The sequence below is a fragment of the Cheilinus undulatus genome, linkage group 24 (assembly GCF_018320785.1).
Source record: "Cheilinus undulatus linkage group 24, ASM1832078v1, whole genome shotgun sequence".
NCBI lineage: Eukaryota > Metazoa > Chordata > Actinopteri > Labriformes > Labridae > Cheilinus > Cheilinus undulatus.
This window is the reverse complement of record NC_054888.1, coordinates 21,158,300-21,180,531: the sequence shown is the minus strand read 5'-3', so window position 1 is coordinate 21,180,531 and position 22,232 is coordinate 21,158,300. Positions and strand designations below refer to the sequence as shown.

At 38.9% G+C, this 22,232-nt stretch overlaps 1 long non-coding RNA gene across 1 annotated transcript in view; it reads right to left on the bottom strand.

Annotated features, from left to right (window-relative positions):
* The window catches only part of LOC121506497, a 50,528-nt gene that overhangs the window by 14,020 nt on the left and 14,276 nt on the right, over positions 1–22,232 (bottom strand). The gene's annotated exons all lie outside the window — the stretch shown is intronic.

Here is a 22,232-nt window from a genome sequence, read left to right as displayed (position 1 = left end):
AACTGTTGACCATTCCAGCGGTGACGATGCTCTGCCTCTTGCTGAGATGATCGCAGATCAGACTGCCCTCTGCTGGACAAACCCATGCATTTCTAAATTATCCTCAAGTGTTGCTTTCCTGCTTTTATGTTCTGTAAAAAAGTTTTCTTATCAGCACATATCTGAACCAAACAATGGTTTGATTTAGGAGAACATATCAATCTTCCTTTAAGCTCAATGCTAACCCTGGTAATGACATGCAACTTTACAGCAAAACTGGACCCTTCAGGCATGTTTCAGTTTAAAAAGTCAAATGTTTTTAGACCGTAAATGTCTGCAGAGTTTCCTCATTGAATCTTCTCATTCAGAGAAAAAAACATTTTCATGATATTTGACTTTCTTGCTGTATTCCAGTATAAATCGCCTCACTTTTCCTGAAGTTGTAGAAACTTCTTTAATTCCTCTCTTATAAACTCCTTCCAGTCCTTTTTTTCTCTCAGAGTCAGCGGGCATCAAACGTCCTGCTCAGTGTGTTGTTCCACCATGCTGCTCAATTCAATTAGAGCCTTTCATGACAATCAATTAGGGAGTACCCCCTGGATCTCCCCGGGGGCCTATAATCATCACACACCGTCTGCTCAATTAGACGGGCACCGGGGAGCCCCGCCCACCTCCAACAAGGATGCCTCGCTGAGAACCACAAGGAGAGGCATTTCACTTCAGATTAGGGTTTTTATTTTTTCTGTATGAGCCGTGTTTAATGAAGATTTCACTCCTCAAAGTTTGTCGTTTCTCTGCTTATTAAAGGTTTAACCACAGAAGGTTTGACGGCATGTTTCTCTTTGCTTTTGTGTGATCACTCCTCCATGTCACAGTCAAACACGGAGGTTTAAGTTTGGTTGTCTAAAGCGTACTAAAACACTGAAATACTTAGAGTGAAGGATTATTTACCTGCTGCTTTTACAAACTTAGAGTTAAATGTTTACAGTGCCTATGAAATGTATTCATCCCCTTTTACTGGTTTTATAGATCAATTATGATCAACATAATTTGGCTTTTTTGACAAAAAACCCTGTAATGTAAAATAAGTGACTGCATGAATATTCACTCCCTTCCAGTCAGTATTTAGTCGTCATCTATGGCTGAAATCACAGCTCTGAGCCTGTGTGGACAGGTCTGGACAATGTCATTTTCCTCCATTCTTCTTTGCAAAACTGCTCAAGCTCTGTCAGGTTGTACAAGGATCAGATGTGAACAGCCCAGTCACAAATTTTTACTGGATCGAGGTCTGACCTTTGACTCGGCCACTCCAGAACATTCACCTTGTTTTCTTTAAACCAGCGGTGTCAAACTCAATCACAGCAGGGGCCGGATTCTGAATTAAGGTCTAACCTGAGGGCCTTAAAGGGTCCACATTAAATCAAACTGTCAAACTCATTTTTACCGGTAATAAATAATGGGGAAAAAATAAGCACAGATGATGAATATTTTTGAGATTTAAAAAGTCAAAATGATAAGTTAAAAGGCTCAAAATCTGGGATAAAGATTTAAACTTATTCATGTAAAAGGTCAAAACATGAAATTAGATGTTAAGATAATGCTTTTAATGGGCAAATGTATAAAAAACAAAGTCACAATTATGTTATTAAAGCCAAAATATAACTTGAAATTTAAAATTGTGAATGTAAAAGGTCAAAATATGAGATAAAAAGTAAATTATAAATAGAAAAAGCCAAAATATTAGACAAAAGTCAAAATAATAAATTGACCATGTCAAAATATGAGATAAAAAATCAAAACAATAAATTGAAAAAGTCTAAATATTATCTAAAAGTCCAAATAATAAATGTAAAAGTTCAAAACATGAGATAAAAAATCAAAATTAGAAATTGAGAAAGGCTTGATATTATCTAAAGTCCAAATAATAAATGTAAACGGTCAAACTATGGGATTAAAAGTCCAAATAATAAATTGAAGAAGCCTAAATATTACCTAAAAGTCCAAATAACAAATGTAAAAGGTCAAACTATCAGATCAAAAATCAAAATATTAAAATTGAGAAAGGCTTGAAATTATCTAAAAGTCCAAATAATAAAAGTAAAAGTTCAAAATATGGGATAAAAAATCAAAATAATAATTTGAAAAAAGCCAAAATATTATCTCAAAGTCTAAATAATAAATGTAAAAGGTCAAATATGGAATAAAAAACAAAAATAATGAATTTGAAAAAAGCCAAAATATTAGCTAAAAGTCCATATAATAAATCTTAAAGTTCAAAATATGGGATAAAAAGTCAAAATAATAAATATAAAAGGTCGAAACATAAGATAAAAGTCCAAATAACAGATAGAAGTCATAATAGTGCGATACAAAATTGAAAATATGAAATGAAAATACAAATGAATCCCACTTTTCTTTTGATCTAATTATCTTTACTCTTTATATTTTTTCACATTTTTTTGACTTAAGAATATTTGATATCATCAACGTTAAATTTACATTTTTATACTGAAAGAAATCTGCAGACCTCATATCGTAGGGTCAGTTATAATAATATGATATGATCTTACGGGCCGGGAATAACTGTACCACAGGCCGGATTTTGCCCCCGGGCCTTGAGTTTGACACCCTTGCTTTAAGCTTTCTCTGTACGCTTCAGGTCATTGTCTTGCTGGAAAATAAATCTTCTGCCAAGACGCATTCATTTATCCTCTTCCTTTAGAAGTCTTCCAGGGCTGGTTGCTGAGAAGCATCCCCACAGCACGATGCTGCCACCACCGTGCTCCACAGTGTGGTGTGTTTGGCTACTTGTCTTCCGGCCAAAAAGCTCCATTTTCGTCTCATCAGACCACTTGACCACGGAGTCTCCCACATGCCTTTTGGTGAACATTTTCTCTGAGTAGCTTGGAGTGTTCTTTTGACTTCACGGTAGCCAGGAATACTGATCAACCAGTGAGTGGACATTCCAGATACAGGTGTTTAAACTACAATGAGTCTAGTGAAAGTCAAATCATAGCCGTTCTGATAACACAGCTTTTAAGAAAAAAAGTCCTTGGAACCAAGATTGTATAATTTCTGTTCTGTTAAAAAACAAACAAACAAACAAACAAAAAAAAAACCAGGAAACTCGTCAAAATGCCAAGTTCTGGCACTGAATCCACACTTGGCACTAGACAATGTTTTGGTTAGTTTGAATTAGAACTGTCAGCATTAATCAAGCTTCATTAAAGTCAATATTAAGTGCATTTTTTTAACTCGTGATAGTTTCATGCTTTATTGTCCCCTTTGGTTAAGGGTCTCCCTGCAGCCACAGTGATGTAAAATAAGTCCACCACTGCACCTTAATGTCTCATTTCACTCACAGACAGCTCAGTGGAAACATCAGAGGTCATCTGAACCTTGTGCAATCAAAAATTTACTTTTTTATTTTCTATTTCCTTTTTAATCCATAATACATCCTTTTTTTCCTAACAGAAAAACCAACAGAAAATAGGGAATAATTCTAAAGTTGTATTATCATATAGATCTCACTCTGCATCTTAAAAAGCCTGGTATTTTTATTTATAGCATGCACTCAATGTTCTGATGTCGCTGATAAAAGGACCCACCATGAATGTGTTTGAGAGCTTCCTCTGAGGTATTCCTGCTGAAACTGTCCATGTCTATCATTAATATTGAGTAAAGATATCCTGCCCAGGTAAAAAAAGCATGTGGTACTCCCTAAAGTGTGGTTAATATCAGTTCAGAGCCTTAATCCAGGACAATGAGAGCTCATAAAGCTGCAGCGTTTTTCTCTGAAGTGATTATAAATGCAGGAGCAGAAGTGAGGTCTCCTCAAACCAATTACCTCCAACACCACGCGCCTGCTGCTTCTCCAGGCTTCAGCCTCTCTGCAGAATAAAGAAAAATAAGAGAGGGCAGGAAACGCTAACGTGATTATACCTGGAGCCGCAGCTCAGGTAATCACCGCAGTTAAAAGGTCTCCTGCAGGTCCAGAGGCCGCTGAACCGCTGGCTCTCTCTCTCACCTCAGCCGAGGACGAACGCTGTCATTTACAAGCTGCAGGTGAGACGTGCTTTACCTCTGCGCAACCTCAAATCAGCTCCAGGAGCAAAAAACACAGGTCTCAATTAGTGCCAGTCATCAGGCCAGGGGAAGTCATTATTTAGTGATGTTTGAACGCGGAGACCTCAGAGTGTGATTTGAACAGAAATGTGACACTTTCTGGGCTGAAACTACAAAAAAATCCATCTTTCAAAGCCTTTAAATTCTGAGTTTAATGTAAATACTCATGCTTTATCCTGCCGAGGGTTTCTCTGACATCCAAACATTTATATTTGATCATAAATCAGACGTTTAAATGCAGAACGAGGAAAATTTGCAAGCACTTGGAACAAGTAATGCATGCAAAGACAGGGTCATTTGGCCTTAAACTATGTAGGTAGGAAACACTTTAATACATGCATGTTGAAAAAGGCTGACTTAAGGGAAAATGTTGCTAATAATTTATGACATAACTCTCATAATGGAGACTTGTGCAGACAATATAAATTTTAATGAAAACCGACATGACCCTCTGCAATTTTCTCATTCCAGGAGGTGCAACGTCTTTTAAAGGGATATTTCAGTATTTTTGAAGTTGAGTTGTATGAGGTACCTTGCAGTAAAAGTGGCATTAGCCTCCAGTGATTTTAATGAGCACTGCTCCTTTAAAGAGGACTTGCTGGGGGTCCCTGTTTTCAACTCTATCCACTGTCCTCCTCTGTCAATAAAGGCACAAAAAGCCCAAAAATACATCAAAAAAAAAAAAAAAAAAGAAGGACTCTGGTCATACCGGACAGTAAGCTAGGCTATACAGTGTAATATGGGTACAGTTTCTCTGTGGGATTTAGTGAGTTTTTGATAAATGGGCCACAAAATCAACAATATCAAACATTTTTGGAGCGTTTTTTTTTTTTTTTTTCCACCCAGAATGCCTCTGTGTTTTTGACTCTATTTTGCAATGCAAGAGCATATAACCGGCAGCCAAAGCCTGCAAAATCCTTCCAAAATGATGGACCAAAGCTCAGGCATCAGTGTGCAAACTAACCTTACTAAGCAGATGGACTGTCCAGATTCCATGTCAGTCATCAGGAAAATCCATCTGGCAAAGCTCCAATCTGAAATGGTTGTCAGGTCTAAACGGACCTGACCGATCTGGAAGGCAGAACATTAGCTGCTGCTGCTGTAGTGATTAGCTTGGATGTAGCTAGAATGTAGCAACAGTGTTTTCAGAGCTTTACCACATTCCTTTATTTTCAGTCATTATTAAGAGCCACACTGAAAGCTCCTATTGGTGGAGATGTTTCTTCTCTTCTCCCTATCGTCCTCAGCATGAGTTTTATCCACCAACAGCGCCCTACTGCTGAGCTTATGCTACTCACCAGAGCTGAGCATGCCTACTACCTCCTTGTGCCTCGCGTTCGTCCATGTCTTACATGGGAGGTTTCCCAGATAGACTGTTTCATACATCTACTGCATGTGAGAACAGTGCTTTGACTGTGAATCACTTCCTGTAGGCGTTGCCCTATAAGCACTGAGATGAAGCCCTTTGGTAAGGTTTAAATGAGGCGCCTATAGAGGCGTTCTGCTCAGAATGCTTGCACATGCATGTGAACAAGTGCCTATATAATGTGTTGGGGGGTTTGTTTTGGACACCTGACTGTAATACCATTTACCCCGATAGAATTTGGGACGTTAAGACGAGTAAGACGGTATTTAAAAAAAAACAGATAATGCCCAATCCAAGCTGAAAGTCAGAAATATGTGAGTGAAATCAGTTAGTGATGGGTAATTGATGTCTCTGCTCATTATATATTCACCCCTCTTACTCCCAAATGAACATTAATACAGAAAATAAATTATTTAATAATTATTATTCTTTAAATCAACAATTGAAAAAGCAGTCATCAGTTAACAGCCATCAGGAGAAGAATTGATCGGTGTTCATTTGACTATTTTGAGTTGAGAAATATTACAAATTTGGAATGTCAGATGAAAACTAAATGACAATTTAATCTAGTTTTAGTCGTCTTGATGAAAACTAAACTTAGTTTTTGTCAGTTTTAGTCATCACAGATCTATTTTTGTTAGTTTTTGTCTAGTTTTTGTCATGGAAGAAAAGGCTGTCGACCAACATTTTTAGTCATAGTTTTAGTCGACGAAATTAACACTGCTCTGTGCTGCACTCAACGTGATCTAACAGTGCAAAAATGGTCAGAGGTGTCAAAAGTATTCACATTCATTACTCAGGTAGAAGTATAGATACTAGGGTTTAAAAAGACTTCTGTAGAAATTGAAGTATCAACTCAAGCTTTTTACTTAAGTAAAAGTGTAAAAGTACTGGTTTCAAAACTACTTAAAGTATAAAAATAAAAGTAATGTAAGGGGAAAAAAGGACATCAAGGACAAAAGCTCAGGCCGTGCCACAGGGGCCTATAGTGCACTACCCCAACTCCCCCAAAAAACATTTTTCTAAAGGCCATAATGACTATAACGTTATATTAAAATGTTAATGTTGAAAAATTTGGGATGCACCTGTTTCAGCCACATTTATGTCCTTGAAAATGAACACATTTTAGTAAAATGCAAATACATTCAAGAACCATATATGTGTACTACCAACCTCCTCGCTGGTGCTTAGTTGGGACATAAGGTGAGATAAGATATTCCTTTATTAGTCCACTGAGTCTCTGCCACAGATATCTTTGTACTAGGCTACATACGTCTGCTATTTCCTTGCTGGAGTGTGACCTGGTTTGTGTTAGGTGTGCAGGTGTGATGGATCGCATACAAACTAATAGGGTGTTGGAATGGTATTATGTTTATACTTCTCATCCAACCACAGTCAAATTCACTCTATTTGGATGGTGCGATTTATCTGGATAGGTTTTGGGGGTTTTTTTATTTTTGTTTTTTTGAACGATGACAAGCCGGAATGAAAACAAGCTGAAATGAAATAGGAGTAATGAGGCTATTTTTAAAATGTAAGGAGTAGAAAGTACAGATAATTGCTTGAAATTGTAAAGAGTAGAAGTAAAAAGTAGGCTGAAAAATAATTACTCCAGTAAAGTACTAGTACTTAAGTAAGGTAACGAAGTATTCGTACCTGACACCTCTGATAATGGCGGATGCTACGAGGGAGGCTCAGTCTATGGGGACTGAAGTGTTTGAGGCTCAAGCGACTTTTAAGTCTGACTTGTGGACGCATTTTGGTGTCAAGCATTAGTTCACGCAGGACACCGTAGCTGAGGGCCATCATCGCCTTCCAACTTTCACAGCCAATCACAGTGATCCATTTAGATATGACGTCTTTCTCACTAATCCCTGCTTGTATTAATGCTAATACACCACACTGCTGCTGCTGGAAAAGCTTCCCCTCCTCCACCCCAGCCTCCTCCTTTACAGCTTAAAGCTCGTCACACCCTCAGATACAGATTCATGCTACTATGGATTTATTTGCTTCTGAAATAATGTCATTGTTTCAGAACACATTGTCATAAATGTATCTGTCCATATTTGTCAAATAATACGTCAAATAAAGAACCTACTAATTGCAATCACGATATTGGGGAAAAAAATGCAATTCGATTATTTCTGTGAATTGTTCAGCCCTAGTTATAACTGTAGTTTTTGCTTACATTTACAAAGAGCATCAAACTTCTTCTGTCCTGCAGAGCGACTTCACTAACTGATGTTAAACACGGCATTATTGAGTTTAACTTCATCATCATCAGAGTGAATATTCCCACCAGTGACCAGACTGACTACAGCTCCATTTGGGCCATGCAGTTGAAGAGCTGGTGAATCACAGAGCATGTGTGTTGGGTAAAACAATATGCTAATCTCCGGCATGGAGTGGAAGGATTTAGTGCATAAAGGAGAGAGAGGGGAGCATGCTTGTTAGCGATAGCCTGGCTCAAGATTCCTACAGACACCCACCTCCTTGATCCACTTCCATAGGCCTGCCACTGAGTGTGTATTAGCGAGTGTGTGTCGTTGCATATGGTTTCATCTATACATGCTGCTTTTCCTGTCTCTGTCATTTGTGGATGTTGAATATTGAATTATCCCCCCGTTCGTTGTGTGTAGGTGTACGTCTACGCATGTGTGTGTGTTTAATGTGTGTGTTGTGTTGTGTTGTGTGTGTGTACAGGAGGATGATCTGTGTTGGCAGCTCATAGTTGTGGACTCAGATTAAACATGGAGAGGGATTCAGTCTGAGGGTATTTACAGATTCTCATTATAGCCTCAGAGTACGCCGAGCGCACACACATAAACACACACATTAAAACACACACTAATCTTATCACCTATACAGCTTAATCTGTTTACTGTCATTACACCCAATTTCAATGGAACCGTTTTTATTTTTTTACTTTTTTTAACCTGGTTTGTCCCTGAAAGTTCAGTTTTTATAAAAGTGCACACATTTAGAGGGGGAACAATATCAGGTTTTTGTGCAGTGCATGCTGGGATACGTAGCCCATGGCGCTGTGCAAAATAAGCAAGTAAAGACAAAGAAGAAATGAGTCAGTGATGTAAACACGAATAACTCTGGGTGTAAACCTGAGCTGACCTCAGCAGAAGCCTCCACATGTGTCTCCCTTTATTTTTGTTGTTATAATAATAACATGAATTTTAAAAAATCCCTTACTCTGACAAAATCCCTTCTTTCTTTCACTTACATGCACAAGTTTAAGTTTTCATGTCCATGAAGCTTTACGAATTTGAGTGTATCAAACTTTCAAACTTAAGAGTTTCTTTAAAATCCTGACGAATTTGTCCCTAAGGACGAAAAATTTAAACTTACCAAAAACTGCTTTAAAAATCACATTTATTCGTATTTTTTGTGCTTTAAACGGCTCAGTCTTTTAAAATGACTTCAGCCTGAAATACACATATCAAATATTAATGATATTTTTGGAGGATTTTAACTCCTGTATGTTCACAAGAGTCCACTGTTTTTATCAAATAAAATAAACAATAATAATCAAAATAATTTCAATATAATAAATTTAAAGGAATATTGAGAGTATTATTCTTTTTTTTTGGTTTGTTTGGTTTTTTGCAGTGTCAGATAATAGTGTGAGATAAAAACTCACACTCGTGGTCTTCAGGACAAAAATGTACTCTTCCTAAAATTAGCTGTTAAAATATTATTTATTAGTATTTTTTCCCCATTTTAAATTAGTCAAACTTTTAAACTATTTCAGCCTGAAATACACATCAAATATTTACTGTATATTTTTAGGGGTTTTAACCCTTGAAAGGCCAGCATGTTTGCAAAACTCCACAGTTTTTATTGAAAAGATAAAAATAAAAAATAAAACAATGCCTCTAAAATACATTTCAAGGAGTATTTGATTATTATTATTATCAGGGCCAAAGAAGGGTCAATGATTGCAGCAACATTGATTTTCATGCGTCATTATTATTGTTTTAATTATCATTATTATAATAATAATAATTATTATTATTAATTTCTTTGCACTTCTTTACACTCGAGGTCCTAAGGGCAAAAATGTTCTGTAGAAACATCATTGATTAATATCTTTTCCACTTTAAACTAGTCGATCTTTAAAAACAACTTCAGTATAAAATATGCATATCAACTATTTATAATTCTATTTTTGGGATTTTAACCTTTTAAAGGCCAATATGTTAATTCAACTTCACTGTTTTCAATAGAAAAAAATCATTAAAAACTTAAATGAAATACACACACACACTCACCATTAAACAAAATCAATAGTCACACACTTATCATTTCAGTAGCAAGGCAGCCATGCAGAAAACAGCAAAAAATTGTTTTAAGTGGGAAAAAGCAGTGCCATCTAGTGGACAAATATGAAAACTAAAAATTGAAAGCTTGTAATCCAAAATGAAATCTTGACATAAAGGAATTCATGCCTTTTTATTAAGTTAAATGTGGGATAAAAAATGTCTTTTTCAATGGTTTTTCAATGGGACATTTTTGGTCCTTAGCAACAAATGTGTCAGGTTTTTTGCAGTTTAGCCATTTTAGACTAATTTAAGGGACTGAGACTACAGTTCTAAATAACATTTTGAATGGATATTGTCTGGCAAATTTGAGCTATATTTGTTCAACACAGCTAAAATGGCTTGAAAAAAAAAAAAAAAAAACTGAATGGCACAAAATGTCCCTAAGATCTCTTAAGGGTTAAATATCAAACAGTATTTGATTTGATAATAAAACGTCTGGTTCAGGAGGTAGCAGTGAGATAGCAGTCTGTTAAACTAGCTAGCTGTGTGTTCCAAAGGGTCAATTTTAGGTCGCTTTTTATTCACCACTGATATCAACAATATATCTTTTCCTTAATAAACCCTTATGTCCATTTCTACACTGATGACACAGTTATATATAACGCTGCTGACTCTATACATCTTGCAGGAAAAAATCTGAAAGTCTTTTAAAGCCTTGTCAAAGCTTGATGAGACAGCCACTGTTGGAGGAAACTCAGATTGCATACTCAGTGAATTAACAGGTGACTCTAAATTGCCCTTAAATGTGAGTGTTTGTCTCTCTATGTCAGCCCTGTGACTGACTGTCGACCGGTCCAGGAGGTACCCCACATCTCGACAGCTGGGATCAGTCCCAGCACTCTGCAGCCCCAGCAGGACGTACAGCTGGATTACATCAGCATTATTTCATTACATACAGGATGTGAAGAGTGGCCTCCTGGGTAAAATCTTTATAAACGCTTAAATCTCCCAATCAGCTCCTAATATGGACCATTCTCTGAAGTTGTCAAAGTTGTCAGCCAACTAACAACAACAGAGTTATCAGTAAATTCGGGGATATAAGCAGTAAAAATGGTTGATTAGACAGAAAGTGACGCTGCTTTAGCTTTTACTCACATGAAAATACTAAAAATGTACAACTCATTCATTAGGATGTTTAAAACCAACAGCAAGGTGAGCTTTTAAAGGTAAACATGAGAATTCAAAGACTATGGTGCAGTGTGAAAGAGGAGCAGCAGGTGAAACCGGCTTTCAGACTCGACACTCGTGTCAAACATGGTCAGGAGGAAACTTTACAACAATGCTCCCTTTGTCTAACACAAACTTTTTCTTGTTTTCTTTAAAGTCGACAGCTCGGTCGGAGAAGAGGAGGAAGCGAGGGATGTGGAAGGATGAGAAAAGACAGAGGGAGGACGAGCGGGAGCATCCATCCTTTAACCGGCGGGGAGTTATCGCCCGACAACAGAGCCGCTCCAAACGCTTTAAAAAGCACATTTGAAGATGTATTAGTGCATCCTGAAGCCAACGGCTGCCAACAGAGGGCTGCTCGCTGGGGCTGTGTGGCTGTGTGCGTGGTTTTTTGTGTGTAGCTCCCTCCAAATTCCCTTAGCGAGCGTTGCTAAGGTGCTTTGGGGATGGGATTAGCCGCAGGCTCATCACACATTCCCTAAGAGAAAAAAAAAGTACGGAGGAAAATAAAAGCAAAAGATGGAGAGGAAGAGTTTAAGAAAGAAGGGAAGGAAGGCGACAGGAAGGAGAGGTTTATGTGGAAAAGATGGATGTGAGAATAAGCGATGGAAAGGATCTGAGAAAAAAGTGATGAAAAAGTAAAAACAGAAAAAGTAAGAAGAGTGGGAGCTAAGGGAGAAGATAAAGAAAACATGAAGACAGAACAAAGACAAGTAAAAGGAATAAAACTGCAGGAGTGAAAGATGAAAGAAGAAAGTGTCTGAAATGTTTTGAAGGTCAGAAAAAGAGAAGAAAGGAATAATAAGGTAATAAAAAAGAGAGACTGGAGAAAAGAGAGGGCAGTAGGACAATTATTATGAAAAAAGGAGCAGGTAAAGGAAGGATGAAAAGACAATCTGGCAACCCAGATACACTGATCCTGACTCTGTAAGCTGGATCAGAGGACATGACACACTATTAACAGGCATGGATATTAGGAAGTGTTGTTAAAATGCATGTTTGAGGCATGACTAGACAAGACAAACTCGGGTGCAGCCTAAAAATTTGAAAGCCACGTAGGAATGCATTTTTCCTGTGTTTTATTTTAGAAAGTAAAATTTCCATATACTCTAGATCAGTGGTTGTCAAACTTTATTTTGCCCAGGCACACCGAAAATCAAGCCAAAGTCTCAAGGCACATCACACTCATGCCTTTGCAAAATAGCCTCTTAAACATGTGTGCAATCCTCAATGGCACAAGGGTTTTTTCTCTGGAAGAGTAAGAAGAAAAGAGGCTGCACAGAGGATGACAAGGTACCAGGAGTGTCCTGCAACAAGATATGATGTTGTGAGCCGACAGCGAAGCAGCTGTGGTTCTTAACATGAGAGCAATGAATCAGTACAGAAGAGAAAGGGGAGGCAAAATGAGGGCGAGAGACTACGACGTGTTGCCACGGTTACACAGACGACGAGTGATATACCGACATGCATTTAAGTGTATTAATTTACATAACTGTAAATCATTACGTTTTATGCCACTTCCTGTCTTTGGTTCACAAGTTGGCCTGCTTTGCTTTCACACCTCAAACGAACCGCACCAGGGTTTGTTTGGAAGTGAACCAAGACCCCTGTTTTAAAGCCGACAGGAGTTCGTATGAGCTTTTACACCGTGCCAAACTAACCGGTCAATCCAGGAAAAAAAAAAATCCCATATATATCTAAAGCTGCGGTACTCAACCCTGCTTAAACAAAGTGCCAAATTGTTGAAAAATACATCTGCTAGAGCCACAATCTAAGAGGTGAAAAGTGGCAAAAATGGTTTAAAGTTAACCTGACACACCAGATGGATGTGTTTTACACATCCAGCTGGTGAATCACTCATGGACAGCGCTTGGGAAAGGGCAGAGGCTTTGAAAAAAAACTCGGAGGATGTTTGGATGAGATTCTGTGTGTCACATCTTTACGGGCCAAGCAGAGTAACAAAACACGTGACGTAGCCGCTACCGAGGAGTAAACTCTATAGAGAACTGCATAACGTGAACCATGGCAACTGTAGACATGTCACTACACGACTTTTGTTGTTTTTGAAAAGAAAACAACTCACCGCTGTTCTTTGTTCTTCTTTTAACGTAGAAATGTCAAGTTCTGATAAAACTGGCGCTATAGCAGCATCCATGCTAATCTCTTCTGCCATAATTGCACAGGCCTCTTGTTGCTGCTTGCTTATGTCATGATTCCGACGCACCCGAAATACCGCCCCTCAATGCTGATTGGTCCTGTCACTTTCTAGCCACCGGTGAGAAACACGGAAACGGGCAAATCCATCTGCTTTGCAAGGTTAGGTTATAGAGGCAGTAAAAATTGGTTAAAGGTGGCAAAAATGGTCAAAAAATGGACATAAATCATGGAAAAGGGGCAAAATAGGCATGAAATGGGAAACACTGGGAGTAAAGTGGCAAAAAGGGTGAGAAGTGACAAAAAAATGAGTTAGATGTGGCAAAACTGTCAAAAAGGGACAAAAATGTGGCAAAAAATGAGTGAAAAGTGACTAAAATGGGCAAAAATTGGCATGCAATTTCAAAAGACAGCTTAAATGATTGTATAGTGTCTTTTAGTTTCAATGAAAAGCACTTTATAAATAAAATGTATTATCATTTATCATTATCATTAAATGGCCGAAAAGTGACAAAAAAGCAAAAAAGGGGCAAAAAACTGCAAAAAGCAGGATAAAAGTGGCAAAATTGGGTAAGATCTGGATAAAAATGGCAAAATGGGCAAAAAGTGACAAAAAGAAGTGGCAAAAATGGGCTAAAAGCAGTAAAAATTGAATTAAAGTGACAAAAGATTGCAAATAAGGGCAATGGAATTAGACAAAAAATAAAGGTTGACAACCCAGTTAGGCAGTTTGAGCCTACTGTGTAAGCGTGGGAAACAAACTGATTAAAGTGACTTGCAATGGATCATCTCTGAGGTCAAAGTTTCCATTTTAAGGTTTTTTGGAGCAATAATATTTCAAATGAAGACATATAAGAGCCCCAAATATGTTAAGTATCAATGATCTAAAGCTTCTCACATGGGCTGAAGCGAAAAAGAACTGCACCATTACTCAGCGGTCCAAAGTAATGTTTTCTGATGAAAGAAACAAAATGGTTTGATTTAATTTGTAAATCAGGGTCCCAGAGTCTGGAGGAGGATCAGAGAGGCCCAGAATCCAAGGACACCAGACTCAACAAACTAGACGAGCTGAAGGCTGCTACCAGGGCAACCCAGCAGTGCCACGGACTGAGCGCCTCCATGCCACGTCTCATAGACGCAGTAATTTGTGCAAAAGGAGCTCCGACCAAGCACTGAGCGCATAAATGAGCATCATTTTCAGCATTTCTGCAGCATAAATGAGGGGATGATATTCTAATTATTCGAGATGCATGTGTAGATTATGAATGTAATACTTATGCAGGCTGATATTAGCAGAATCCAGTCACTGGAGCATCAATAGCATCGCTACTGACATCAATAACATAAGGTAGGGATGTATAAAGGCAAAAAGGCCCAGGACGAAGGGAAATAAAAAGAGAAAAACACACAAACAAAAGACAAAATGATGGGAAAGGAGAGAAGAAAAGGAGAATAAGTACTGGAAATTCATTACAGTTCAAGAAAAGACAGTTGAAAAAGTGGAAGTAATGCTGTAAGCAAGAGAGGGATGAAAAGGATTGAAATGGACAGATTTGTGAAAATGTGATCAAGTCAGAAAGAAAGAGAGCAAACAAGTTTTACAAGGTATGGAGGCAGAAGAGGAAATAAAGGCAGATTTAATAGTATAAAGACGACACGCAACGACAAACTACGGAAAAATTGGGAGAACAAGATCTGAATGTTGGAAAAAAGAGCGAGGAATTGATTTTTAGCAGGAAAGAAGAGGAAAAGAGAAGAGAAAGGATGGAGTAAAAGCAGATAAAAGTAAAAAGGCAAAGTTAAAAAAGAGAGGAAGAAGTGAGGCAAGAGGGTGAGAAAGTTGAGGGTAAAAGGGGCAGAATTAGGGGGAGTAATGGAGGAGTAAAAGAGGAAAGAGTAGGAGGAAGAGGAGGGGAGTGAAGGAGTGATCTTGCTGACTGTTGCGTCAGCCGTTCACCGAGGGCAGTGTGATGAGAATAAGCTGCATAATGAAGCGTGGAGGAGCCGAGAACCTCGTCTCAAATCCATCACTGCTCCACTTTTTGGCAGGTTCGTCTTCCTGGAGATTAAAGATGAAACTGCTCATTTTCAAGATGCTGCTGGTTTATTTTTAGAGTGCTGCACTTCCTCGACATCACCTGTCAATCACAGCGTGTGGGCGGTGCAGTGGCATGTTTTCAGGGGTCTGGGGGACCTTGAAGATCCTTTGTTTGACCTGAAACGAGCCTAACATCAATCTGTTCAAAGCTAGACCTACAGGACACAGTGTTGGGTAGATAAAGGCAACGAAACGGAGTGATTGGTGGCAGAAAACAGCGTAGACTGGAGCCGGTTTTCTGCCCCACACTCTGTGACCAAAGAGTCCCACCTCCTGGTGTCAGTGTTTACAGAGTTAGGCTATGGCTCGGCGTCATTTTAGCCGGACAAATGTCTCCATTACCACAGGGCTACCTGCTTAAACTGATCGGTCATGTGTCCTAACCTCAGTTGGTTTGCATGTTTTGATTACTCCTACTTATTTGGGACTAGTCGGACCTAGGAATGGGAGGTAATATCGTATTCTGGGGTCATTAAAGAACAGCCACGGTATTGCTTTAATTACCGTCATGAAGATGGTGCTGCGTAATGATGCCTTCAGAGTACAAGTCCATTCCCACCAGCACCTGTGAGGATGCTTTAAACATGAAGAAAGAGCTTCTGACAACGATGTCGGCATGTAGAAGCTCATAGGCCACAGCCTGGAACAGTCAAACTGTTGAACGCAAACCGCTGGATGTAAAGTCATCCACAACTTAAGTTTAAAAACCTTTTAATGCTTCTTTCTGGGTGTAGATGAGTGATTAAACAATATATTCCCTTAAGTGTATCTATCAGACAGTCAAACCACTATTTTGGTTTAATAAAAGAATTTCACATCATGAGGGAGAAAAGCTGTTAAAAGTGGCCTTTCTGGTTAGCAGCAGTAGCTAATCAACTGAATACTTACGTAGTGGAAATTTTTGTATTTAGGTGGATTTGTGCAACCAAATATGAGACTGGGGGGCAGTACACATTTGTGTCATGACTAAACGAAAAAAAAACTCTTGGACCGATGCGCAAAACCCAACAGGAAGTCCACCAGCTGTCTCTCAGTTTCAAAATAAGGCATTTTTTGATGAGACAAATGACTTTAACCTATTCTAACTTTAAAAAACAATATTCTGTGATCTTCTGCTCTTTCGTGCAAGACAACAATATCACACTGAACATGCTCACATGTAAACATCCCATCAAAGCACTCCCTACTGGCAACAGGAAGTGGCACATGTGGGTCACATCTTCATTCCTCTTTTTATGCTTCAGCTACTGAGCTCTGATTTTGAAAGGAAGGCCTCAATAATTGGCCACAACACAGATATGCTTTATTGAAGGATGTCTCACTGGCGATGGTAAGTATTTCAGTATCTCGCCAATTTGACAGGAAGTATGTTCGCCTCTCATATCAAACATCTGATTGCCTTTAAACTTCACATATACAATCAAGGTGTGCCCCTCTACATATTCAAAGGTTAATTTCATTGTTTTGATGTAGTACCCCTACTGGCAACAGGAAGTGGCAGGAATGGGACATTTCTTCACTGGCAATTAATTTATCACGCCGTTTCACAGGAAGTGACTGTAACTTTTATAAGAAACCTTTGATCTGCATTAAATCTCACATGGTTACAGTCTGTCCCTCTACATATCTAAGTCTATATTTAAATGTGTATCACGTGTTTTGCTAGTGTGCCACCAACTGCAAGAAAGGCAATTTTTTTTCTTATTTTACATGATAAGTAACATTGCAAGGAGGATCGACATGCAGTTCAATTTGGGCTTTTTTTAATACATGTGGAAAATTTCTAAAATTCTGTTTTCACTTGGTCATGATCGAGTACAAAGTTTAAATTAATGAGAGAAAAAATGAATTTAAATGACTGTAGCATCAGGCTGTACCATGATGGGGGTCTGAATACTTCCTGAATGCTCTAAACATCCATCTTTCTACTGCATCCTCTAAATATCCCACTATGCCATAGACTTTAGACTATGTTCTATGTGGTTTAAAGTGCGCTGTTTACTTCATCTTTGGGCCTGACCACGCCTCATTTTAAGGCAAAACACCAATGGGTGCAAACAGGAGCATACATTCATTTGTTAAAATTATTCAGGTGGAGGATAGGAATGACAGCTGCGCTGCACACCAAAACGCTTTGTGCCAGGTGTACGATAGCGCCCACAAAGTTAGATGAAGATGCTGCATAAAGTACAACAGGCTGTTCACTTCCACACATCCACTGTTTGCTGTGTGCATGTGAAGCAGAGGGATCGGGCTAATACCTGGGTCATAGGTGTGGTCTGTTTGATCTCCTGTTACCTGCTCTGATACCTGAGCCTAGTCTGTTTGGAAACATTTACAGAGAGCCGACAGCTGCCAGATTTACCCCTGTTTCTATACATCTGTCGTTTTTTTCTCTCTACATATCCATTACTGGACCTTTTCCTTACTCTAACATCTATGATGAAAATACATGTAGAGAAATGTGTCATAGAAAAATATTTTTAGATTTTCTAGGTTTTTCTTTTTTGGCTACTTGCCTCTTCTTTTTGATTCAGGTACAGGTGATAATTTTTTTTCATAATTTTCCTGTAGTTTTCTTTTCAGCGTTGTATTTCTCCATCTCTGTTCCCTGTCCCTCGGTGCGTCCGTTTAAGGTTTCCATGATCTCATTATGACTATGAAAAGGGACAGGTAATGCAATCTGGTGTAGCGTGGCATGACTGAGTATGTGTGAGTGATTACCTGAACAGTCAACAGAGTCTCTATTTCAGCCTCTTATCTCATCTAGAAATAATCATCTAATCAGCACACACACGTATATCCATAGCATGGACGTAAACACACCCTCTCTGCACACAGTCCATGCACAGAGCACAAACCGACATACTAGTGGGAAAACAACTAGTCATGTCAGTGAGACTACATCCATGTACTGATGACCCAGGCCCACAGTTGGCTGGGGCCCTTAAGAAGCCTGGGATTTAAATACTGAGGGGCCCTGCTCTTCCCTTTAAAAATGTCACTGTGGTAAAGTCCACCCATCGCCCTGCAGGGGAGAGCAAAGCCTGTAAGAAAGGAAAAAGGAAGGGGGATAGAGGAGAAGAAAAACTAGAAGAAAGCAGGGATAGAGAGCAAGATGAGGATATAAACTAGAAGAAAGCAGGGATAGAGAGCAAGATGAGGATATAAACTAGAAGAAAGCAGGGATAGAGAGCAAGATGAGGATATAAACTAGAAGAAAGCAGGGATAGAGAGCAAGATGAGGATGATAAACTAGAAGAAAGCAGGGATAGAGAGCAAAAGGAAAATGACAAACTAGAGGAAGGCTGTGATAGAGAGCAAGAGGAGGATGATAAAGGAGAAGAAAGCAGGGATAGAGAGCAAGATGAGAATGATAAACTAGAAGAAAGCAGGGATAGAGAGCAAGATGAGGATATAAACTAGAAGAAAGCAGGGATAGAGAGCAAGATGAGGATATAAACTAGAAGAAAGCAGGGATAGAGAGCAAGATGAGGATATAAACTAGAAGAAAGCAGGGATAGAGAGCAAGATGAGGATGATAAACTAGAAGAAAGCAGGGATAGAGAGCAAAAGGAAAATGACAAACTAGAGGAAGGCTGTGATAGAGAGCAAGAGGAGGATGATAAAGGAGAAGAAAGCAGGGATAGAGAGCAAGATGAGAATGATAAACTAGAAGAAAGCAGGGATAGAGAGCAAGATGAGGATATAAACTAGAAGAAAGCAGGGATAGAGAGCAAGATGAGGATATAAACTAGAAGAAAGCAGGGATAGAGAGCAAGATGAGGATATAAACTAGAAGAAAGCAGGGATAGAGAGCAAGATGAGGATGATAAACTAGAAGAAAGCAGGGATAGAGAGCAAAAGGAAAATGATAAACTAGAGGAAGGCTGTGATAGAGAGCAAGAGGAGGATGATAAAGGAGAAGAAAGCAGGGATAGAGAGCAAGATGAGAATGATAAACTAGAAGAAAGCAGGGATAGAGGGCAAGAGGAAGATGGTGGAGGAGAAAAAGCAAGAATAGAGAGCAATATGAGGCTGATGGGGAAGAAGAACTCAGGGTTAGAGAACTAGAGGAACATGATAAAGGACAAGAAAGCAGGGAGAAAGAGCAAGATTAGGATGATGGAAAAGAAGAAAGTAGGGAAAGAAGGAGAAATTATGATAATTGAGAAGAAAGCAGGGAAAGAGAGTGAGATGAAGATGATGGAGGAGAAGAAAGCAGGGATAGAGAGTAAGAGGATGATGATTGAGAAAAAAGCAGGGACAAAGATCCAGATTAGGATGATGGAGGAGAAGAAAGCAGGAATAGAGAGCAAGATGAGGAATACAGGAGAAGAATGGAAAAAATGGGTGGAGAAATGGCAAAAATTGGTTTAAAGTGATTTTAAAAACGTAGGAAAAGGTAGCATATTGGGTCAGAAGTGGAAGATTAGGGTAAAGTAAACATGTGACTAAGAGAAGTGGAAAAAGTGCCAAATGAATTTGCATAATTGGTAGTAAAAGTGGTTTAATTGGCAAAAAAATAGCACAAATAGATAATTTCAACATCCAAACCCAACAACAGCTTGCCACACTTGTCAGCTCCAAAATGAGGGAGCTGTGGATTTCTGCTGAACTGTCTTCGAACTGAGCCAGACTGTGACAAAAACAACTAACTTTAGAGGATGTCAGTGATTACATTTCAGCCGTTGCAGCCCGTTTTAATGCTGCAGACTGGTTCTACTGAAGCAAACAGGAAATTCCTTGAGCCTGTTAGTCATTTGGACTCCTAATTATGTAAAGAATAGGGCTAAATGCCACTTGCATCAGTCTAACACATAAATTAAAATGCATTTAAGCTGCATGTCGGCTTTGACAAACAGCCAGTGATTCATTTAATTTAATTTCCACAGGATTAGGAAGGTGAGCATGTTTGTGTCTCAGAATATGCTCAGTTTGCAGGTGTATGATATTAAAAATCACATATTGAACGCCTGCAAACAGCAAGAGGAGGGAAAAATAGATCAATCTGAGCGATGGAGAGAGAGAGGAACAACGATGAAAAGAAAGAAAGGAAGGAATAAAGAAGGAGGGAGGGCGATCGACTGCTCTGACCTCTCCTCTCACACAAAGCCTCCCCTACCTTAGAAACCACAGCCTGTATCAATCGCCCCCCCTCCTCCTCTGCTCCTGCGCTCTCTCAGCTGCCCGGCCCTCGTGGTTGGACAGCCGATAAGTTGGAGGCGAGGACTAAAAGCTCCCGCAGAGCGAGCGACAAAAGGACTCCTAGAGCCGAGGAGAGGAAAGTGCTCTCTCACTTTCTTCCTCTCTGACCCCCCTCTCTCTCCCCCCCGCTGCAGGGGGACATTATGGACGTCATTATTCTGACCCTCCAAGTCGTTGCTGGAGCTTTGGGGGTTTTAACCTGCCCCTGTGAGCGTGGGTCAGTGAGTGTTGGCGTGTACGTGAGCTCTGCAGGTGTCGTCCTGCCTGCAGAGAGAGAGATGACAAGAATTAGGGGTCATTTTTCTCTTTCCTTTGCACTGAGGAGCTCTTTACATTTCTACTGTACACACTTTGACATGCATGAGAACACTGCTGCATGTTTTACCACTACTGGCAGTGTGGGATGAGGATTTCCAAACAGCTGTCACCCAGAACATCGTCCTCGAACATGCTAGATCACAGGTGGCAAACTCAAGGCCTGGAGGGCCAAACCCAACCCATGGAACGATTATATCTGGCCTGCAAGATCATATCATATTTGTATTACAACTGGCCCACCATTATGAGGTCTGAAGATTTTCTCCAGTAAAATAATGTAAACTTAACCTTGATTTTTAAAATATCCTCGTTAAGCCATAAAAATCTGAAAAAGTAAAGAGAAAGAAATATTTCATAAAAAGTCAAGAATGTGGGGAAAGGAATTAATTGGTGTTTTACTTCATATTTTGAATTTTGCATCTCAAGATTATGACTCAAACTTATGATTTTGACATTTCATCATTCAACTCATAATTTGGACTTAATGTGTCACATATGTCTTTAAGATTCCCAATTCTAAACATTTTGAATGAATAATTTTTACTTTTTATATCATATTTTGACCTTTTACACTCCCAATTTTGACTTTAAGTCATATTTTTAACTTTTTAAGTCATCATTTGAATTCTAGCTCATATTTTGACATCTTCAACTCCTAATTTTTTTGCTTTTTAATCCCATATTTTAAACTATCAGACTCACATTTTAAAATTTTAAGTCATATTTTGACTTTTAAACTCATGATTTCAAATTTGATCTCATATTTTGACCTTTCAAACATATGATTTCAACTTTCTCCTCTTATATTTGCTCTTTAAAAATATGTATTTTCTATTTTTAATATTGTTCTGATCTTTTGAACTAATAAGTTGGAATTTTTATTTCAGATTTGAGCCTTTAAACTTATCATTTTAACTTTTTTGAATTTCTAAGTGATTCATCATTAATGGTGTTTTTTTTAAATATATATTTTATCACTGGCGAAAATGAGGTTATGGTTTAATGTTGACCCTGTTAGGCTCTCAGGTTAGGCCTGAATCCAGAATCTGGCCCCTGTTGTGATTTGAGTTTGACACCCCTGTAGATCATTTCCAACATTTCTGCATAGCTGTCCAGCTAAGGGAGGCCCTGTGTTACTTTCCTTCTTGGGGCCCAGAATCCTTAGCTACACCCCTGCTGTTTAGGTAGCAGTACTGTTTTAGAACTATCGATTTAGTACCGGTATCGGAAAAAACCCAAACGATACCCAACCCTGACCTTCCCTTTAGGGCTGGCGATGCTTTAAAAGCCATGAAGGTTAAGTTGCCGGTTCTAGACAAAAATAACTGGAATGCAACTCTGCATTTTAACCCTGTGTGGTGTTAGAGTTCATGATCAGAGGTTTCTTCCTGCCGTGATCATCTTCATTGTCCTCGCCGTCTCTCTCCTCGCCTCTGATTGTTCCTGCCCTCCTGTCTCCTGCTCTCTCCGTCTGAAGAGGACC